The 20,761-nt window shown below is 41.9% G+C and overlaps 1 gene segment (V, D, J or C); it reads left to right on the plus strand.

Annotated features, from left to right (window-relative positions):
- The first annotated feature begins 1,215 nt into the window (after positions 1-1,215).
- On the plus strand, positions 1,216-18,391 carry LOC307160805 (Ig lambda chain C region-like). The segment is given in 3 exons: positions 1,216-3,698; positions 3,893-3,973; positions 17,861-18,391.
- Positions 18,392-20,761: the final 2,370 nt, after the last annotated feature.

A 20,761-nucleotide genomic window follows, 5' to 3' on the forward strand; every position in this document is an offset into this window, starting at 1 on the left:
CAGCTTCTTATGAACTTGTTTCTTGACATCACGACACTTAATCACTTGAAGAGCTTTAATGAAGAGAGTTGTGTTTGACTTTGAATTTAGCGCAGAACACAGCATTGTTTTGGGTGTTCGACAAGTTCCATCGCAACATATCATAACCAGCCTGTTCTCATCCCAAGGCGTCATATACTGACGCTTTTGACATTTCGTCTACATCGAACGCACATATGGCACCCTTTAGCGTCAATATGAGACGCAGATAGATATGGGCCAGAAGGCGCCTCCTAGCGGTCTAACCCTAACCCTACCCCAGACCTAAACCTACCCATAACTGAACAAAGCTATCTGCGTCTCATATTGACGCTAAAGGGTGCCATGTGCGTTCGATATAGACGAAATGTCAAAAGCATCAGTATATGACGCCCTAGGATGAGATATTTTCTTTTTTCTTTTCTTTGTATCTTTAGGTCTGGTGTTAAAAATGACAGTGTGAATGCTGAGCGAATCAGGACTATGTATTGTTTTCTTTTTTTGGTCCGGACCAAAAGAACCAGGAGAACCGAACTACAAGTGTGAACACACTGAGACAACAGCAGGATTCACTGCAGTCACTGACACCTCAGAATAACAACAGCCATATGACATTGTGTTTCAAAGCATTTTAATACTGTGATAACTTGTCACTCGAACAACAAACAGGCTGGAGACGTTATGGCTTTCAACACAACGCAGCAAGATTTATTTTTCTCTGCCTTTTTACTATTGGTGATAAGGGTATCCTATAATTTCACAATATTTGTTGGGTTATTCTTGAATTAAAACAAAATAACAATTCCTTTGGAAATCGCATTTCCAAATTACTACACAAACGGAGTATTGTGTCCCACACATACACATATGTCTCCACAAACGGAGTCAGTCCCACTACACACTGATGTGTCCAAGGAAACATCACCACACAGTCTCTTGACTCTGAACTCTCCTCCTCCTGAGAGAGAATTTGATCCACGTGTCTACGCACTATTTTGCCAGCTGTGAGCATGACCGGGTACGAGAGAGGGCCCGTCACCTTGGCAATGAACCCAGGAATCCACTTGGGTCCATAACTAAAGTTCCTTGTCAAAACAGTGTCACAGGGTGACGATTAAGCGGAACTGTCTTTCTCCATCCTTGTTTCCGGAGGGAGCGAGTTAAATGTAACACCAGAACGGTTCCGGGTCTTTCCGTGTAAACAGTCTGACGGAGCTTGCTAATGAGGGAATGAGCGGCAGCTGGGCGATGAGCAGAGATTGAGCAACGAGGGATATGGATTTGTGAGGGGGATTATAAAAGGATCCGGTTGATGTGCAGCAGGCGAAGCATCTTAGCGTGGTAATCGTTGGTGTGAAGTATCTGAGGGTGAAGAGACTTTGGAGCAAAATCTTTGGGGCTGATGCAGACTGGAGGAAATCTTTTGTTGATGATCTGCTGATCACGTCGAGCAGTACACGAGAGGGCAGATAGTTAAAGGACGGGAAAGACTGCATGTACAGAAGGAAGAGCTGGAGAGCAGCGGTATGATCGAACTGTGTTATCTCATCGAACAGATAAGTGTTATCTGCCAGTCCTAATAGGAAGTTAATGCCTGTAGTGTCTGCTACCCGCTATGATTCGGTGAGGCTGCCCCGGCGTTCAGTGAGGTTTGTTTGGAAGTCTTTCAATGTCAGTTGTGTTTCCATAGTCAACCACTTATACAGCATCGGATGTACAGTTTGTCAGTTGAGCGGAGAGAGTCGGCTGGGACCACGAGAAGAGACCTTATTCACTGTGAGTTGATGTGAGTTGCAGTGCCTAATGTGAAGTGAACACGTGTGATCATTTGAAGTGACTGAATTGTGCACTGGTGTGGAAACTGTAATTTTATGTCTGCCTGTTCCCCAGTTGGCATGATCGTGGGCTTCGAAGATCAAACTGAAATTAATTAACTGCTGTGTGTTGAGCATATGCCGTACAGGAATGCAGCTTCATCCTGTCTGAGTTGAAGAGGATTTATGAGGGATCTATGCATCGCTGTTCTGTGGAAAGAAGGCCCAGCTGTTGACTGTTGAAACCTATACTCACCACTGTTGTTCTGTGAACATAGAGAAATTGCCCGCTGCCATTGAATGCTGCCATCACCGCTCTGTGGTAAGAAGACCCAGCTGTTGATTGTGGAAACCTGTACTCACCATTGTTCTGTGAACATAGAGAAACTGCTCTTTGCCATTGAATGCTGACACTACTGTCCTGTGGAAAGAAGGCTCAGCTGTTGACTGTTGAAATCTGTACTCACCACTGTGGTTCTGTGAACATAGAGAAATTGCTCTCTGCCAATGAATGCTGCCATCACCGCTCTGTGGTAAGAAGAACCAGCTGTTGATTGTTGAAACCTGTACTCACCATTGTTTGTTCTGTGAACATAGAGAAATTGCTCTTTGCCAATGAATGCTGTTACTACAGTCTTGTGGAAAGAAGGCCCAGCTGTTGACTGCTGAAACCTGTACTCATCACTGTGGTTCTGTGAACATAGAGAAACTGCCCTCTACCATTGAATGCTGCCGTCACTGCTCTGTGGTAAGAATACCCAGTTGTTGACTGAAATCCTGTACTCACCACGGTCGTCCTGTGAACGTAGAGAAATTGTCCTCTGCCAGCAGAGGCGGCCGTCACGGTTCTGTGGGGAAGTTACTGTCCGTCGCCGCATTTCAACTATCGTCGGCTTGTGGAAGGAGAGTGGCCCCCAGCTAGCGGGTGTGTCTCGTGGAGGGAACGAGAGAGCCCCCGGTTGCCATCTGCGACGGACTACTACATTGCGTCGGATGATCCCCTGCCCTATCCTCCCCCCTATCCCAAACAGAGGTGACACTCAAATGGTTGATGCTGTCCTGTGAGAAGAGTAACCCCTTCCTTTGTCAATTTCCTGCCAGTGTTTGCCCCACTACTTAGGTCTGGCCGAAGAGGAGTTGCTGTGTGAATCCTTGCCAGTGCCTGTTCCATTACGTACCTCCGGCCGAAGAGGAACCGCTGTGCGAATCCTTAGCAGTGTGTGCTCCATTACTCACCCCCGGCCGAAGAGGAGTTGCTGTGCGAATCCTTAGCAGTGTCTGCTCCATTACTCACCTCCGGCCGAAGAGGAACCGCTGTGCGAATCCTTACCTGTGTCTGCTCCACTACTTACCTTTGGCCGAAGAGGAGTTGCTGTGCGAATCTTTACCTGTGTCTGTTCCATTACTTACTGCCGGCCGAAGAGGAACTGTTGTTCGAACCCTTACCAGTGTCTGCTCCATTGTCTGCTTCTGCCTGTCCGAAGAGGGATTGTTGTGCGAACTTCCCACGCAACCTGGTAGAAGAGAGAGGAGGATAAGCCGGTGGATTTTAGTTTGAGATTGGACTTATTTTAACTAAATAAAATACAAGTTTTTGATAATAATTATCTTGTCTGGTCTTTGGTGTCTCTGGGTAACTCCTCGAGGTGGTACGTTTAGAAGGGGAGGAAAGGCCGCCCCGGCCTGTGACAACAGCATCACCAACTTGAAAACTCCTAACTTGCCATTTGTTGTCATGATACTGCTTTTGTTTACTTTGTTTGTCTCGTACCTTCTATTGCAAGTCTGGATGCAATGGATCAAGAGTGGAACGAAGTTTACGTCCCAACAGCATCTCTGCAGGACTTATTCCTGTGGTGGACTGTGGTGTGTGATCAAGCAGCTGAACAGTACACGTGCCACAAATACACAGCCGTCAAATACAGCTAATATGAAGACTAAAACGGCAACATAAATGTGTTTGTTTGAATCTGAAACATTTCTCCATGAAATAAATGTGTAAAGGACACAGTCAGCCGAGGTTGAGTGAGTGTTTCACTTCTGTTTGTGTCTCTTCACAGACTGAGGAGGTTTTTGTACGACTGAACATATGAAATGTGTCACTGTGGTATTCGGACAAGGAACAAAACTCATTGTGACTGGTAAGTGATCTGTACACTGTATTTTCATTTTTTTTAAAACCTTTTCACTGTATTAAATATAGTCTAAACTTCATTATAGAAATATAAACTCATTATTGTAGTTAATTTAGTTAAATGTGTGAATTCAGTCAGAGACAGTTTTATCAGCACCTCCAGTAAACAGTCCTGAAATACACTGACAAGACTTTCACTGCAGCTTTAACTTTCATCTGTGTTTTTATCTGGTTGTACTTTTTATTCAATTAATAATAATAATAATAATAATAATAATAATAATAATAACTAGAAAAATGCATTTCCGGAGGAACTGCAAAGTGTGCTTGCTCGGGTGCAGTGCACTAACGTTAGCAGGTAGTGGATAGATGCGAGAATGCGAGAAAAAAGATGTAAAACTGTCTTTTATTTTTGAATTTAATTCCTCAATCAGCGCTGGACCGGCATTTTCTGTCTTCCGCTGAGCCCTGGCCGTAGACAGATCATATGTTTTACCCTGTCAATGCAGTGGTCTGCGTTGCGCTGATCTTATTCACACTATCGAGTGTAGGTGCAGCATTCTAACACTGAGTCATAATGAGCTGTTTGTGAAGAAATTATCCGCTTCCAAATTATGTCATTTTAATCACGAAATTGAAACATTAAAAAACAATTTGCTCTTTATGGTGTGCGCGTGAACCATCAGCTTGCAGCGTAACAACATTGAATGCTCGGCCCAACAGCTGATCATAGCTGTACAGGGCGCCTTATTATTTTCCATCTCCATAAATATATCTAGTAGTAAAGCTAATGCAAGGGCTAGAAATCTATTCATCTTTTGCTGATACTTCCTTAGCTGTGTCTGAAACTGCTCACTCGTTCACTAATCCCGTATAGTGAATGGCAGTTGAGTGCACTACATCAGCAAAGAATTCGGACGCTGACATAATTATCACGCCAAAGAGCTCGGACAATTTGTCATAAACATTACCTACCCATCTTTAATATTTCCTTGGCTGTATGAATTGTATGCAACAATTGTATGTATGTATTTTTCACGTTTATTGCGTTATTTGATTTAAAAAAAGATAATAAAAACACTTGCTTGTCATATTTATTTACTTTTTACATTTATATGTGAAAATAAAAGAGAACAAAACACTACACAACACATTTGTTTATTCAAATATAGATATAATGGTATATATAAATAAATAACCAGGCGTCTGGTCTTATAAATTATTGTTTTCTAACTCGCGTGCACCGTTGCCATGGTGACATTTGTTTATTTTTCATTCGCGCTCTATCGCCTTATCGTCTTGGATTGTGTTGGATTGTGGGAAATAGTGTCTCAGCAAGTGTACATCGTATGTACACTCGAATTCAGAGAGGATTGTGGGTAAAAGTAGTGAAGAATGTAGGGAATGATGTCGTTCACTCAGAATTCGGACACCACTACAAAATGGCCAACACCCTAAATAGGGCATAGTGGATAGGGAGCGATTTCAGACACAGCTCTTGTCATCATGGAGAGCGCAGTTCACGATTGCATAGCAACGACAGACGCCACAGGAGAACAAGCGTTGTGGAAAGGAGACAGCGGCGCGCTCGCGCTTTCCACTTGTTTTTACACATCTAATGTGCGTTCCATTCGACAGGGTCCATACGCAGTGTTCACTGCTCCTCTGCTCCGTGAGCACAGTATATCAGTTGAAGTGGACTTCACTGACAATAACCGCTCATTTGCAAACGTCATCAAAGAAAGTCAACGTGGTCGCGCATATTATGATATAACATAAATATATATAGGACTACATTCATATTTCAATTTTTATTATTATATTATATATTTACAATTATATTGCACTATTTTACAACTACCTAAAATAAAATCACTTTACTTCACAAACTAGCTAAGCTGCCTGCATTCACTGAGGTAAATTATAATCATCAAAAATAGTATATGTAATATTCACAACAATAACCGTTAAAAATACTGTCATTTGTATAACAATGGCGAAATGTATGAATACTTACACACATACGTAAACTCCTCCATCGTTAGTTATGACCGTTCTGACTGGTGATGACGTGGTGCGCGAAATGACAGTTGGGTGTGTGATCATCGCTCTCCACTTCCTGTGAAGTGATGTATCGATGTTTCCTTATTCCCTAGGCCGTGCCCTTCGAACTGAACATGTTCGCTCCCTTCGGATTAGACTCTAATTTAAGATGGCGGAAAACCCTGTGAAGTCCACTTCGCAGTCCACAACGCATCTCTAGAGCGACGTTGTTGATTGTTTGAGCATGTGACTGCGCGTTTCTCCTTGTTTTCTATTGTTATGCGCAGCATATTTCCCGTACGCACAAACACAGCCACAGACAATGAATTGTTTGTTCGGTTATCGAAGAAGAGCATGATGTATTTTGTATAAAGTTTTTATTTTTTTTATTTTTTTATTAACTGCTTTGAGGATTGGAAATGCACAATTCATGCATACAAATCTGTATATATTAATAAATACAGATGATTAAATTAGACCAATGCAAAAAACGAAATTCATGCCTGCATTTATTAAGACAAACCTGGTAAAAACGAATGCAGTCTATACACTGACTTGGCTGCTCTGTGAAATGTAATACAACAGTGCCACCTACTGTCTAAATGCATTAACATTAAAAGTGTGAGGTGAACTCTTGCATAGACATAGGTAAATGGGTTTGTCTATTAGCCTGAAATAAAAAAATAAAAAAAATAATTCAGATCTTGTGCTTCCTCACATTGGAGTCCCGAGTTCATGTATAAAGTTTGGTTTCGATACGTGACAGAGTTCCTGAGATATGGACGACTTCCTGTTTGGCGACTACGCCGCTGATTTCGTTTGGCTGTGACGGGCAAACGCTTCCGAAAATCAAAAATCCTTCTAGTAACTTTTGTGAGGCTTGGTCCAAGGATCATGTACGTCCAGTTTCGTGAAGTTCGGACCAAATTTGTGACCTGTGAAACTTTAGTTTAGCTTTCTGTTCAATCCAATATTGCGGACAAACGACATGGACTCATGATGTCATCTTCACGAGCAACTTACACCGGTACTGACCGGACGTTTTAAAGTTGGAACGGTGTCTCTGTCTCAAAGGGCCTAGGCGCAGGAGCTGGCCAAAATTTTTCTCCCGGGAATAATAATAATAAGAAGAAGAAGAAAACTTAAGAAGAACAGTAAGTGTGCTGCTTTCAGCAAGCACACTTAATAATCATAATCATTATTATTATAGAACAGACTTTATGTTGTGGATTATATTTAAGGACAAGCATCTACTTTGTGTTTAATTTGATGTATTTTTAAAAATCCTCATTGAACTAATAGAGAGCCTAAGTCCCGCCCCTCCGCTTCCGGCTCATGGGACCTTATTTCGGAAAAAATATGTATGGAAGTCAATGGCGAGAGAGAACTTATCTTTTTATTCCGTCTGAACTGTGCCCTGAACTACACATATGATGTTTGTCAATTTAAAGGTAATTATTAAAGTCAAGAAAGTCGCAGTTTGTCATAAAACAGAAGAGTAACGTTTAGTTTTATGTGAAAATCGCTCAATGAACTACATCTCTCGTCTCGCACTATGTACGTCACAAGATCCGTTGCTCGTATGTGTGTATTCTGGCTCAAAACACTCAGGCATGACGGCGTAACGTTACGATTATAATGTAAGACTATAGAGAAAATGACAGACGTTAGCTTCAGTAAAGTTAGCTTCATTCATTGAGAGAAAAGGTATGACGTCACATGTGCGCCTTCTGGGTTTGTAGTCTCTGTAATTACGTATTTTCACAGTCTTATACCTCAGCAGTTTTACATCAAGCTGCGACTTTCTTGACTTTAAAATGTATCTTTTAAATTGACAAACATCATATGTGTAAATCAGGGCACAATTCAAACGAGATCAAAATATTTGTTGTCTCTCGCCATTGACTACCATACAATATTTTTCCGAAATAAGGTCCCATGGTGGTCGACCGGAAGGGGCGGGACTTAGGCTCTCTATAATGTACAGTATCTGTGAAACAACACATGTGTAACCCAGCTGAAATGTTAAAACACATTTAAATAAATAGTTCATGCTGATTAAAAAAACATGTTAAAAGAATATAATGTTAAGAGGTGGTTAAAAATCAGATGTTTTCATTGTGTTTAAAAAGTGGTTGAATTCATGTTAAATTGTGTTTGTAAACGAGAACGTTAGTTTATTTCATAATGTAAAAGCCAAAAAGAGAAAACATTATTTTCTTTTAGAGGAAGAATAATTCTGTTAAAACCAGGTTGTTTTGTCATGTGACCTTACGTCTGTGAGGGGAGGGGGTCGGAGACAGGAAGAGAGAGAGATGGAAAAGAGAGACGCATGTGAGAGAAAGTGAATTAAACAGTCCGTTTTGTGCATTGAACCGCTTGTTATGCTGAACTTCTGATAGCTTGTACTTTTGATGGTCAGCCTGATAATCTTGTAAGTGACAAGTGATAGTTGTGAGCGACAGTTAATTTCAGCACGAAGTTTATTACTGTCGATTACATGCAGACTGCCGTGCTAGCTAAGTGCGGGCTAAAGGCTAAGAGAAACGTGACCGGACTGTGTGGATGCAGCTGTTAGCTAACGCAGCTAGCCATGTAGCTGTTCGTCAGTTCCCGACCAGGAAACGATAGGACGCGAACCAGATAGCGCTCTGAGCTACCAGGGATGCTCAGAGTTCCTCTGGCAACGTTGGATAATCATCAGAGATCGTGTGGATATCGGTGTGGACTCCTGTGTGCGATTCCATTCTCATTTGGACTGAGGTGAACTGACTGGAACATTGTGCTTGGAAAAGGTATCTCTCTGTTTCTTTTTGTTTTAACTCAACGAACCTGTAATTTTTGGGTTCCAACGATCCCGAGCCACGACTCAGGCCTGCAACGTTTGTTTTTTCTAATAAGGTGTGCCGGCTTTTATTATTTTTATAAAAGTGAAACATTGTGTGAAATATTTTATTTCTGAAGAAAACACTGTTTTTTGAACTGTCATTGTATACTGGTGTTTGCATTCTAACCAAAGGGCACAGACATTTCATTTAGTTTATCCTGTCTTTATTTACAATTATTTTATTTAATTAAAGTGAGAACTTGTTATTTTTACATCGAGGTTTCTGTTGTGAGTTTGAGTAGAATGTGCCATTTATTCAGTTATTTACCATAATTTAGGTACCTGTCTTAGTCCAAGTTTTAAGTTTAAGGCATTTTAGTGACCCATATATTTAATCCGGAATATCACACACATACGAGAGTATATCTGAAACGAACCTAGGGCCCATCCTCTTATGAGCAGGATAGGAAGGGTTACATAAAATGGAGGCACCGCTGGGATTCGTGTGAGTTGTGATTAGTATTGGGGTTTTAACAGTCAGTACAGATATTTAAAAAGTAAAAATCTGTTAAACCGCAGAGCAAAATGGCAGACAGAGCACAGCTCATTTCTGAGCTGAAGAGATGGTGCAGAGGAGAAGGGCTGTATGAGGCTCATGGACTGATGGTTATAGTCCCACCTGATGCTGAAATAGCCCATATTGAAGAAGTTGTTCAAACCATTAAGTGCTTGGGACGTGTGCGTGTCAGAGGCAGGATGTTTGATACCACTTTGAGCAGCCTGATGGTTCTCTGTGAAACTAAAGAGAACCTCACCACTGTTAGCATTCCCCCTGAAGTGATACATCCTGAGAGTGGAGAAGTTTGGCCCCTGATCACTATAGCTAGCAATCCAGCCCCTGAAGAGTTTGGTACCAAACTGAAAGTGCTGTTAGAGACTGAGGGAAAGACTATGGATGATCTTAAGGCCCTGCTCTCTAGCCCTCAATCACCCACTAACTCTACTGAATCCATCTTAAAGGCGGTGGGAGATCTGTTGGAGAAAACCAGTAAACCTCCTGCTGAAGGTGGGTACCGTCGTCTACGCATTTTCTCAGGACTTCTGCCAGTTCCACCTGGGGAGGAGCAGTTTGATCACTGGCTTGAGCAGGCATGGCTCATGGTGGAGGAGAGCGAATGCATGGAGAGAGAAAAAAGGCGCAGGCTGATGGAATGTTTAAGAGGACCAGCACTAGAAGTAGTTAAGGCTGTAAGAGACTCTCATCCTGATTCAAGTCCAGCTGAATATCTGGAGGCCTTGGAGAGTGCGTTTGGAACTGCTGAATCGGGAGATGATCTGTATTTTGCTTTTCGACAGATGTACCAGCAACCAGGGGAGAAGTTGTCTGATTTCCTTAGACGCCTGGAGCGGTCTCTGTCTAAAGTTGTACAGAGAAAAGGCGTTTTGCCCAGCAACAAGGATAAAGCCCGTTTGTCCCAACTACTGAAAGGCGCAGTCGCCTCTGACCTGATGCTAATTCAGTTAAGATTAAGGGAGAGGAAGGATAACCCACCAACTTTTCTACAACTCCTGTGTGAAATTCGCCATGAAGAGGAGTATGAAACATCCAGGATGAAACTCAACACTTCAGTGCATTCAGTGCGCTCAAAGCAAATAGCTGATGCTAAACAGGCAGAGATTCAAAGTTTAAAAGCTGAGGTAAAAGAGCTCAAGTCAATGGTGGCTGCTCTGGCCCTCAAACCCACTGAAGCTAGAGCAGAACTCTCCAATCCCTCGCCTGTGACCCCTTCACTCTCAGGTGAACCAACCCAAGACTCAGAGTTAGTGGCTCTAAAGAAACAAGTCAAAAGACTGCAGCAAAAGCTACATAAGAAAGAGAACACATATGAGCCCTCTGTCAGAAACCCTTCAGTCTCAACAGTGGAAGCTGGTTCCCGAACCCCCAGAACCCCCACCAGATCCCCAAAACCCTCCGATGAGCAGTTTTGCTACCGGTGTGGGGAAAATGGTCACTTTGTTGCAAAGTGCCACAACCCAGAAAACCAAAACAAAGTCATAAGGAAGCTGATACGAGCCCTAAAAACTGTGAAAGAAAACCAGCCTGTGACAGACGCCACACCTTCTGAAGTAGTCTGTGATGTAAAAAGAAGTGTTGTAAACACGCCTGCCACAACAGGAATTCCTGAAGGTTTGATCGGGCCCCCCAGTTTAGTAAAGTTGAAAGTAAATGGACATCCCTGTAATGCTCTCATGGATAGTGGCTCTCAGGTCACTATTATTTTTGAGTCATGGTACAAAGAGCACCTCGGAGATGTCCCCGTGCATCCTGTTTCGGGTTTGGCCATTTGGGGTTTGAGTGAATCCAACAGCAGCTATCCTTACCGTGGCTACAGTTTGGTAGATCTGGAATACCCTGCAGATGTTACTGGAATCCGTGAGGTTGTAACAGTTCTTGCTCTCATTTGCCCCAGTCCTAGGTCTGAAGAGCAGACACCAGTCATAATAGGGACAAATACCTGTCATGTCAGAAATCTGGTCAAGCGCTGCAGTGAAAAGGGTCTTGACATCACCAAAACTCTTGGCATACAAGTTCATTGTGAAAACATGCCTAAACCCCCAACTTTAGCTTCACTTACCATCGATGATGATGATGTTGGTTGTGTTACATGGCAAGGTCCAGGTTCCCTCACACTTCCCCCTGGGCAAGATTTACAGGTCAGCTGTAAAGTTGAGTTTAAGCAAGAAGTTGATAAAGAGATCCTGATGGTAGACACATCCCCTTCAGCACCACTTCCAGCTAGTGTGCTATTGCAGCCCATGGTTGTGCCTGGCAATGCAGTAAACGTTAACAACTTCCAGATTCTAGTCCAAAATCAGTCCCTTAGGGAGACGGTTATACCAGAGGGCACTGTCATAGGGCACATGTATCTTACTGAGAGTGTCACTACTGTCTCTTTCCAAAAGACAACTGCAACAGACATTGACAAAACCCTGATAAATTTTGGAGACTCTCCTGTAACAGAGGAATGGAAAGAGCGACTCCGGCAGAAGCTGTCCCAACGTTCACATGTGTTCTCCATGGAGGAATGGGAGGTTGGAGAAGCTAAAGGGGTAGAGCACACCATCCGTCTGTCTGATTCCAGACCATTCCGGCAACGGTCCAGACGTTTGACTCCTGCTGACATTGATGACGTAATGAAACATCTTCAAGAGCTCACGCGTGCAGGCATCATCAAAGAGTCTCGCAGCCCTTACGCCTCACCAATAGTCATCGTCAGAAAGAAAAATGGTTCCATACGTATGTGTGTTGACTACAGGTTACTGAATAGCCGTACAATACCGGATCAGTACACCACCCCTTGCATCGATGATGCATTAGACTCTTTGTCTGGCAGCAAATGGTTCTCGGTGTTGGACTTGAGAAGTGGATATTACCAGATACCTATGGCCGAAGAAGACAAAGAAAAGACGGCGTTCATTTGCCCGCTGGGGTTCTTTCAGTTCGAGAGAATGCCACAGGGAATAACAGGAGCCCCAGCTACTTTCCAAAGGCTAATGGAAAAGACAGTGGGTGACATGAACCTTCTACAGGTTCTTGTTTACCTGGATGACATTATCGTCTTTGGGAAGTCATTAGAGGAACATGAGGAGAGGCTACTCAAGGTGCTCGACAGACTCGGAGAGGCTGGGCTGAAGCTTTCTCTGGATAAGTGTCAATTTTGCCAGCCAAAAGTAAAGTACCTCGGGCACATTGTGTCATCTGAAGGCGTCTCACCTGATCCTGCTAAGATCGAAGCAGTTACCAACTGGCCCCAGCCCACTGACTTGAAGACCCTGAGATCTTTTTTGGGGTTTTGCGGGTATTATAGGAGATTCATAGCCAACTATGCTTCCATAGTTAGACCCTTAACAGAGCTAACCAAAGGCTATGCTCCGACACAAAAGAGTAAAAAGCAAAACAAAGATCCCTCCAAGAGCTATCTGAAAGAGTCTGAGCCCTTTGGTCAAAGGTGGGATCAGTCCTGCACGGATGCTTTCCATCAGATCATCTACTGTCTAACACATGCCCCGGTGCTAGCATTTGCCGACCCAGAGAAGCCATATATCCTTCATGTGGATGCCAGCTTAAAGGGAGTTGGCGCAGTTCTTTATCAGCAGCATTCAGAGGGTTTAAGACCAGTGGCTTTTGCAAGCAGAAAGCTGAGTCAGTCAGAGAAACGTTATCCAATTCACCAGCTGGAGTTTTTGTCACTCAAATGGGCTGTCGTGGACCGGTTCCATGATTACCTGTATGGAGCCCGGTTTACGGTACGGACTGACAATAATCCTTTGACATATGTGCTCTCAACTGCTAAGCTGAATGCAGTGGGACACAGATGGCTTGCTGCTTTATCGACTTATGACTTTGATGTGCAGTACAGACCAGGCAAGCACAACATAGATGCCGATCTTCTTTCCCGACATTTTCTGGATGATGATTCCCACCTAGATTGGGAAACCATATCACAGGATGGGGTGAAGTCGATCTGTCAAAGAGTCAGCTTACCTACTTCCTCAGATGGTTCAGTTCGCTATGTGGATCAGCTCGGAGCTCCCCCAGAATGCATTCCAAACATCTATTCATTCCCCATGCACATGGAGCTTGAGGCTTTGAGACATATATCCAAAGATGAGCTAGTACATGCACAAAAAGAAGATCCAGTCATTGGATCTGCACTCCAGGCTGTCCAGCATCATAAATGGCCAGAACATGTTGAGAATGATCCAGAGTTTTCCCAACTGAAAAGAGAGAAAGACAAACTAACTCTGAATGCTGATCTTCTCTATCGCCAGTCTAAATTGCCTTCAGGGGAGAACGTCAATCAGCTCATTTTGCCAACCAAGTATCGAGACACTGTTCTAAGGGCCCTACATGATGATTTGGGACATCTCGGAATCGAAAGAATAACTGACCTGCTGAGACAGAGATTCTTCTGGCCAAAGATGGCCAAAGATGTTGAGCGGTATATTAAAAACTGTGGAGAATGTATTACACGCAAGTCCCCTAATCAAAGAACAGCTCCCTTACACCAGATTACCAGCAGGGGACCAATGGATCTTGTGTGTATAGATTTCCTCTCCATGGAAGTAGACTCAAAAGGAATGAGCAGTGTATTGGTCATAACTGATCACTTTACACGCTATGCACAAGCTTTCCCCACAAAGAACCAGAAAGCTCAAACAGTGGCCAAGATCTTAGTTGACAAGTTCTTTGTGCATTACGGTCTACCAACTAGGATCCATTCTGATCAGGGGCGGGATTTTGAGAGTAGATTGATCCAAGATCTGTTAAAGATGATGGGGATTCGTAAGTCACGTACTACTCCTTACCACCCGCAAGGGGATCCGCAGCCTGAAAGGTTCAACAGGACCTTGCTCTCCATGTTAGGAACGCTAACACCTGACAAGAAGCGTCAGTGGAGCCAACATGTACCATACTTGGTCCACGCCTACAACAGCACTAGATGTGATTCAACAGGATATTCACCTTATTACTTAATGTTTGGCCGGGAAGCCAGGCTTCCGGTGGACTTGTGCTTTGGAACGGGTGTGAATGGGACTGTAGACAGTCATTCCCGCTATGTGGCAAAGTTAAAAGAGGACTTGCAAAAAGCTTATCAGCTGGCATCAGAAATGGCTAATAGATCTCATCAAAGGAACAAGAAGTCCTACGACAAAAGAGTTAGCTTCCAGTCCTTAGACGTCGGTGACAGAGTGTTACTCAGGAACTTGGGGCTGAAAGGCAAACACAAGCTGCAAACAAGGTGGAATCCAATGCCTTACCTGGTTGTTGGAAAAATGCCAAATCTTCCTGTATATAAGCTCAGGCCTGAGAATGGGAAGGGAATTGTTAAAACGCTTCACAGAGACCACATTCTGCCAATAGGACAGCTAGTGAGACTTCCAAAAGCAGAGGGGGATCATGGCTCATGTGTCAGAGCAAGAACCAGAACTGAGACTTCCAGAAAACAGAAATTGACCTTACCTGACACTGTCCTCCCCGAGCCACTCAGCACTGATTCTTCTTCCGACTCAGAGTTCTACAGACCTACTAGGATTTGCTATGAGCTCAGAGAGACTCCCAGGACCAGACCGACTACACACCTTTCAGAGGACATGCAGGAGGATGTAGATCCCCCTCTGTCAGAAGCGAGCTCTGAAGAGGATGATAAGGTGGAGGAGGGACCCCGTCCGGATGCTGCTCCTGAAACTGATGGGGAGCTGGAGGAGACTGGACAGGAGAGCTCTGAAGAGCCAGAAGCTGAACCAAATGAAAGTCAAGATGACAGTGCTCTTAAGTCTGCAGACGTAGATGCTAGTCAAACACCAGAGCCATTGATTAATAAAGCTGAAACACGCTCGAAAAGACCCATCAAACCAGTAGTAAGACTAACCTATGATGAGCCTGGTAAAGCTAGAGATCAGCCAATCACTATCATACACAGAGGTGTGGTTATTAAGATTGGAAAGAATTAAACTGAGATAAGCTGTTGTTATATTTAACTTTCTCCTAAAGTAGAGTTTGAGTTGTTGTTGTCTGTTGAGGACACCAGACTATTAGAAGGGGGAGGGTGTAACCCAGCTGAAATGTTAAAACACATTTAAATAAATAGTTCATGCTGATTAAAAAAACATGTTAAAAGAATATAATGTTAAGAGGTGGTTAAAAATCAGATGTTTTCATTGTGTTTAAAAAGTGGTTGAATTCATGTTAAATTGTGTTTGTAAACGAGAACGTTAGTTTATTTCATAATGTAAAAGCCAAAAAGAGAAAACATTATTTTCTTTTAGAGGAAGAATAATTCTGTTAAAACCAGGTTGTTTTGTCATGTGACCTTACGTCTGTGAGGGGAGGGGGTCGGAGACAGGAAGAGAGAGAGATGGAAAAGAGAGACGCATGTGAGAGAAAGTGAATTAAACAGTCCGTTTTGTGCATTGAACCGCTTGTTATGCTGAACTTCTGATAGCTTGTACTTTTGATGGTCAGCCTGATAATCTTGTAAGTGACAAGTGATAGTTGTGAGCGACAGTTAATTTCAGCACGAAGTTTATTACTGTCGATTACATGCAGACTGCCGTGCTAGCTAAGTGCGGGCTAAAGGCTAAGAGAAACGTGACCGGACTGTGTGGATGCAGCTGTTAGCTAACGCAGCTAGCCATGTAGCTGTTCGTCAGTTCCCGACCAGGAAACGATAGGACGCGAACCAGATAGCGCTCTGAGCTACCAGGGATGCTCAGAGTTCCTCTGGCAACGTTGGATAATCATCAGAGATCGTGTGGATATCGGTGTGGACTCCTGTGTGCGATTCCATTCTCATTTGGACTGAGGTGAACTGACTGGAACATTGTGCTTGGAAAAGGTATCTCTCTGTTTCTTTTTGTTTTAACTCAACGAACCTGTAATTTTTGGGTTCCAACGATCCCGAGCCACGACTCAGGCCTGCAACGTTTGTTTTTTCTAATAAGGTGTGCCGGCTTTTATTATTTTTATAAAAGTGAAACATTGTGTGAAATATTTTATTTCTGAAGAAAACACTGTTTTTTGAACTGTCATTGTATACTGGTGTTTGCATTCTAACCAAAGGGCACAGACATTTCATTTAGTTTATCCTGTCTTTATTTACAATTATTTTATTTAATTAAAGTGAGAACTTGTTATTTTTACATCGAGGTTTCTGTTGTGAGTTTGAGTAGAATGTGCCATTTATTCAGTTATTTACCATAATTTAGGTACCTGTCTTAGTCCAAGTTTTAAGTTTAAGGCATTTTAGTGACCCATATATTTAATCCGGAATATCACACACATACGAGAGTATATCTGAAACGAACCTAGGGCCCATCCTCTTATGAGCAGGATAGGAAGGGTTACACATGAGAAGTTGACCTGCGGTGGGACGTGCTGTATTACATCTAAAACTGTTTTGATAATTTTTTTTTAATAATTATTATACATTTACAGCTTTTATGAACTAGTGTATTACTCAATTTGTACCTTTGGTCACGCTGTAGGACAGTTGAAAATGAGCTAGTGAAGGCACGAAGATTATTAAAATGGTAGAAAATATAGTGTCAGCATCTAAAATATACACTGTGCCATATAAATTCATGTATATTTCAACCTAAAATCTTGATGTAGAAAATAACAATCCAACAAACTACCCACATACATGCATTATTTAAAGGGATACTCCACCGTTTTTTCATATGTTATTCCCTTAACTAAGATGAGTTGATGCATACCTCTCTCATCTCAGTGCGTGCCGAGTTCGACTCAGCACAGTAAAAAGTCACGCCTGATCCTCTTCCCACTATAGGAACCCACTAGGAAGAGGATCAGGCGTGACTTTTTACTGCGCCGAGTCGAAGTACTTCCAAAAGTGCTATTCCGCCATACATTATAGTTATCCTTTTTAACCCGCTTAGAAAAGCACCACGTTTTATTTTGTGTCACCATACTTGGTCGTATAACTACTCCTGTAACTGTTTTTAAATAGGGAAAACGTCGATGTGTTTGGTCACTTCTAAATTCATTGCTGCTAGATACCATTGAATATACTGGGGTAAGCTAAGTGCTTTCAAAGTGTCACCGCGCGCTAGAGCGATTAAGTGCACGCACTGAGATGAGAGAGGTATGTATCAACTCGTCTTAGTTAAGGGAATAACATATGAAAAAACGGTGGAGTATCCCTTTAACTTTTGTGTTGCAAGTCAATAAAGACATTGAGATGCATGTTTTAAACATATATAATTATGATATTTATTTATTAAATAATTTGACATGTTGCTGTGTGAAATTTTCGAAGTTTAAATGTAGTCAGAGTTCAATATGTCAGATGTGTCTCTGAGATCCAGATGTTTGTCCATGTTAATGGTGATTTGTTTTGATGTTGATGCAGATGTTTGTCCATGTTAATGGTGATTTGTGTTGATGTTGATGCAGATGTTTGCCCATGTTAATGGTGATTTGTGTTGATGCTGATGCAGATGCTGATGTTGCTCCTCCTGTGCTGAACATCCTCCGTCCATCCAGAGAAGATCTGATCAGCTCCAGTAAAGTCACTCTGGTGTGTCTGATCAATCACATGTCTGTGGCTTTTGCTGATGTGCGCTGGCTTGTGAACGGGAACTCTGTTACTACAGGCGTCTTCACCGGCTCTGCTGAACAGCAGCCTGATCAGAAATTCAAGATGAGCAGTTATTTAACCATTGAGAGCTCAGAGTGGGACAAAGACCAAGATCTGACATGTGAAGCGTCTGTCGCCTCAAAAATCACCAGCACAAGCATCAAGAAATCTCAATGCAGCGACTAAACTCAGAGGATCTGATGTGTTGTTTGAGGGATTATGATAGCGAGTGATAATATCTTCTGACGTTGTGTAATAGAAATCATGAATATATATTAAAAATAGTTCAAGAATGTAACTTAGTAGCCTGAACTGTGTCATTTTCTGTGACAATATTCTGGCTTTAATGCTGATGTAAGATGATTTACAACCTGTTTAATAAACCTCATGTTGAACAAACAGTTTTCTTCTTGATTTTGTAGAGAAATGAAATATGTAACCATTCAAAATGTATTAACTACTTCTTTTACTAAGTCAGTTTTCACTTCTACGATCAATGGAAGAATGAATAATAAAAGTAGTATCATTGTGTAAATACTCATATAAATCATGTCTTCAGTTTTAAAATATGAAACCTCAGATCTTCAGAGGAAAGAGCAAATTAAACGAGTGTTACTGCTAGTAAATCTCATTTGTTCAGAGCACAGCAGAGATGAATGTCGTCTGAATATGGAGACAATCACATGACTGATAATGAAGAGTGACTCAATGACAAATGAAAAATGACTATTATTTGATACAGTAAAGTTACGATCTAAACTATGAGAAACAAAATGCTCCTGATGGCCTGACATTCGTGTGATACGACATCATGTGAATCTGGATTGTAAAGTTGATGCTGAAGTGTGTCTTCTAGCAGATGCAGTGAGCTGTGGAGATTTTCTTCAGGACAGGAAGTTGATTCTGACACACAGGAAACACCTGCTGTTATAATCAGCTCTATGGAAATCAGCAGTTTCTCTGTCTCTTTTTATCTGTTCATTCAACCAGACAAGAGCTTTAACAGCAAATGATCAGGGGATCTTCATCTGCACATGAACAATAATGAAGGAGCAATAAAATGAATTCAAAATACTGGCAAGAAGAAAAACAAATTAAACTTAAAAAAAAAAAAAAGTTTGTTAGTTATATAATAGTTAATGAAATTGTTTTTGGCTCTCACTGTTTCTTTCCAACACTGATTTATGTTTTAAATATTTCAGAACATCAGAGTCTTTTTTCTGATACATCAAACTTTTGCATTTGTTGCTTGTAAATCGAGTTTGAAGACTTACAATTTAAAAAAAAAAAAAATTCAACCTAGTATGTTATTACATAAGTTTAGGTAAATATATTGTATGTTTCGTGATGATGTGTATGATGATGAATGATGATGTCACTGAGAGGCTCCTCCCTCTTCAGTCTCTTATAGCTCGTCTCTGATCGCTCTTCTCTGTTCAATCTCACATCACACACTCACAACATGCTGACAGTCTTCCTCATCCTCATCATCACTCTGTCATGTAAGACATCACTGCAGTTTAAGATGCACATCTAATATGATCATGAATATGTGATATTGAGTCTCAGTAATGTGTTTATTCTCAGGTGTCAGTGGAGTGACTGTAGTGACGCAGAATCCTCCATTAATCTCAGTCAATAAAGGACAGACTGTGTCATTGGTGTGTAACACAGGCAGCTCGACTGATGGTGGACGCTGGTATAAACAGGTCGCAGGAGGAACGCCTCAGTTTGTGTTAAACTCGTTCCATGGCTGGAGCTCTCCTACATATGGATCTGGATTCTCCTCTCCTAAATTTACAGTCTCTTATCCTACCAAGTCCGATTGTCATCTGTCAATCAATAAAGTGGATATTGGTGATTCTGCAGTGTATTACTGTCACACATGGGACGACTCTGCTAAACAGAACGTATCACAGTGATTCACACCATGACAAAAACCTCCTCACTGCTCACATTCACTTCTGCTTCTAGACAACAGATGATAAGAGCACTACTTCACTTCTCAGATTCACGATGAATTACAAACGAATGTTGAGATTATTCTGCAATTTCTCCTTTATTGACTGTAATAATCTCAATCTATTTACTAACTCTGATTTAGTGTCTCCATCATCTCTAGTGTGTAATCTTGGCGTTATTTTTGATTCACAGCTGACATTTGATGCCCATATTAAAATGATCTTGAAAGCTGCGTTTTTCCACCTCAGAAATCTTGCCAGACTTCGACCCTCTCTATCACTGCCTGATGCAGAAAGGCTTATCCATGCCTTTATTACGCCGAGGCTTGATTACTGCAATTCCCTTTATTCTGGTCTTCCTGATGAGTCTATTGAGAGACTTCAATATATTCAAAATTCAGCAACACACATCCTGACTTACATATTTACACAACTGCTCGTCATATTTCTCCAGTTCTTTATAGACTGCATTGGCTTCCAGTACAGGCACGTATTGATTTTAAAACCTAGATTTAACATATAAAGCTGTTCATGGGTCAGCTCCGGCATATCTTCATAACATTCAAACTCGTTCTCTACGTCCTTCCGACTCTTGTACTCTTCAGCAACATTCAAACTGAAGTCTATGGGTGGTCGAGCGTTTTCCGTTTCTGCTCCAAGATTATGAAATGCTCTTCCATCGACAATTAGAAACTCGACAACACTGGACTGTTTCAAGAAGTCCCTAAAGACTCGTCTTTTTAAAACTGCTTATTTTGCTTGAGTGGCAATTACTTCTGGTCTTTTTTTTGTAAAACATT

Source organism: Squalius cephalus, assembly GCF_949319135.1.
Source record: "Squalius cephalus genome assembly, chromosome: 1".
Lineage (NCBI taxonomy): Eukaryota > Metazoa > Chordata > Actinopteri > Cypriniformes > Leuciscidae > Squalius > Squalius cephalus.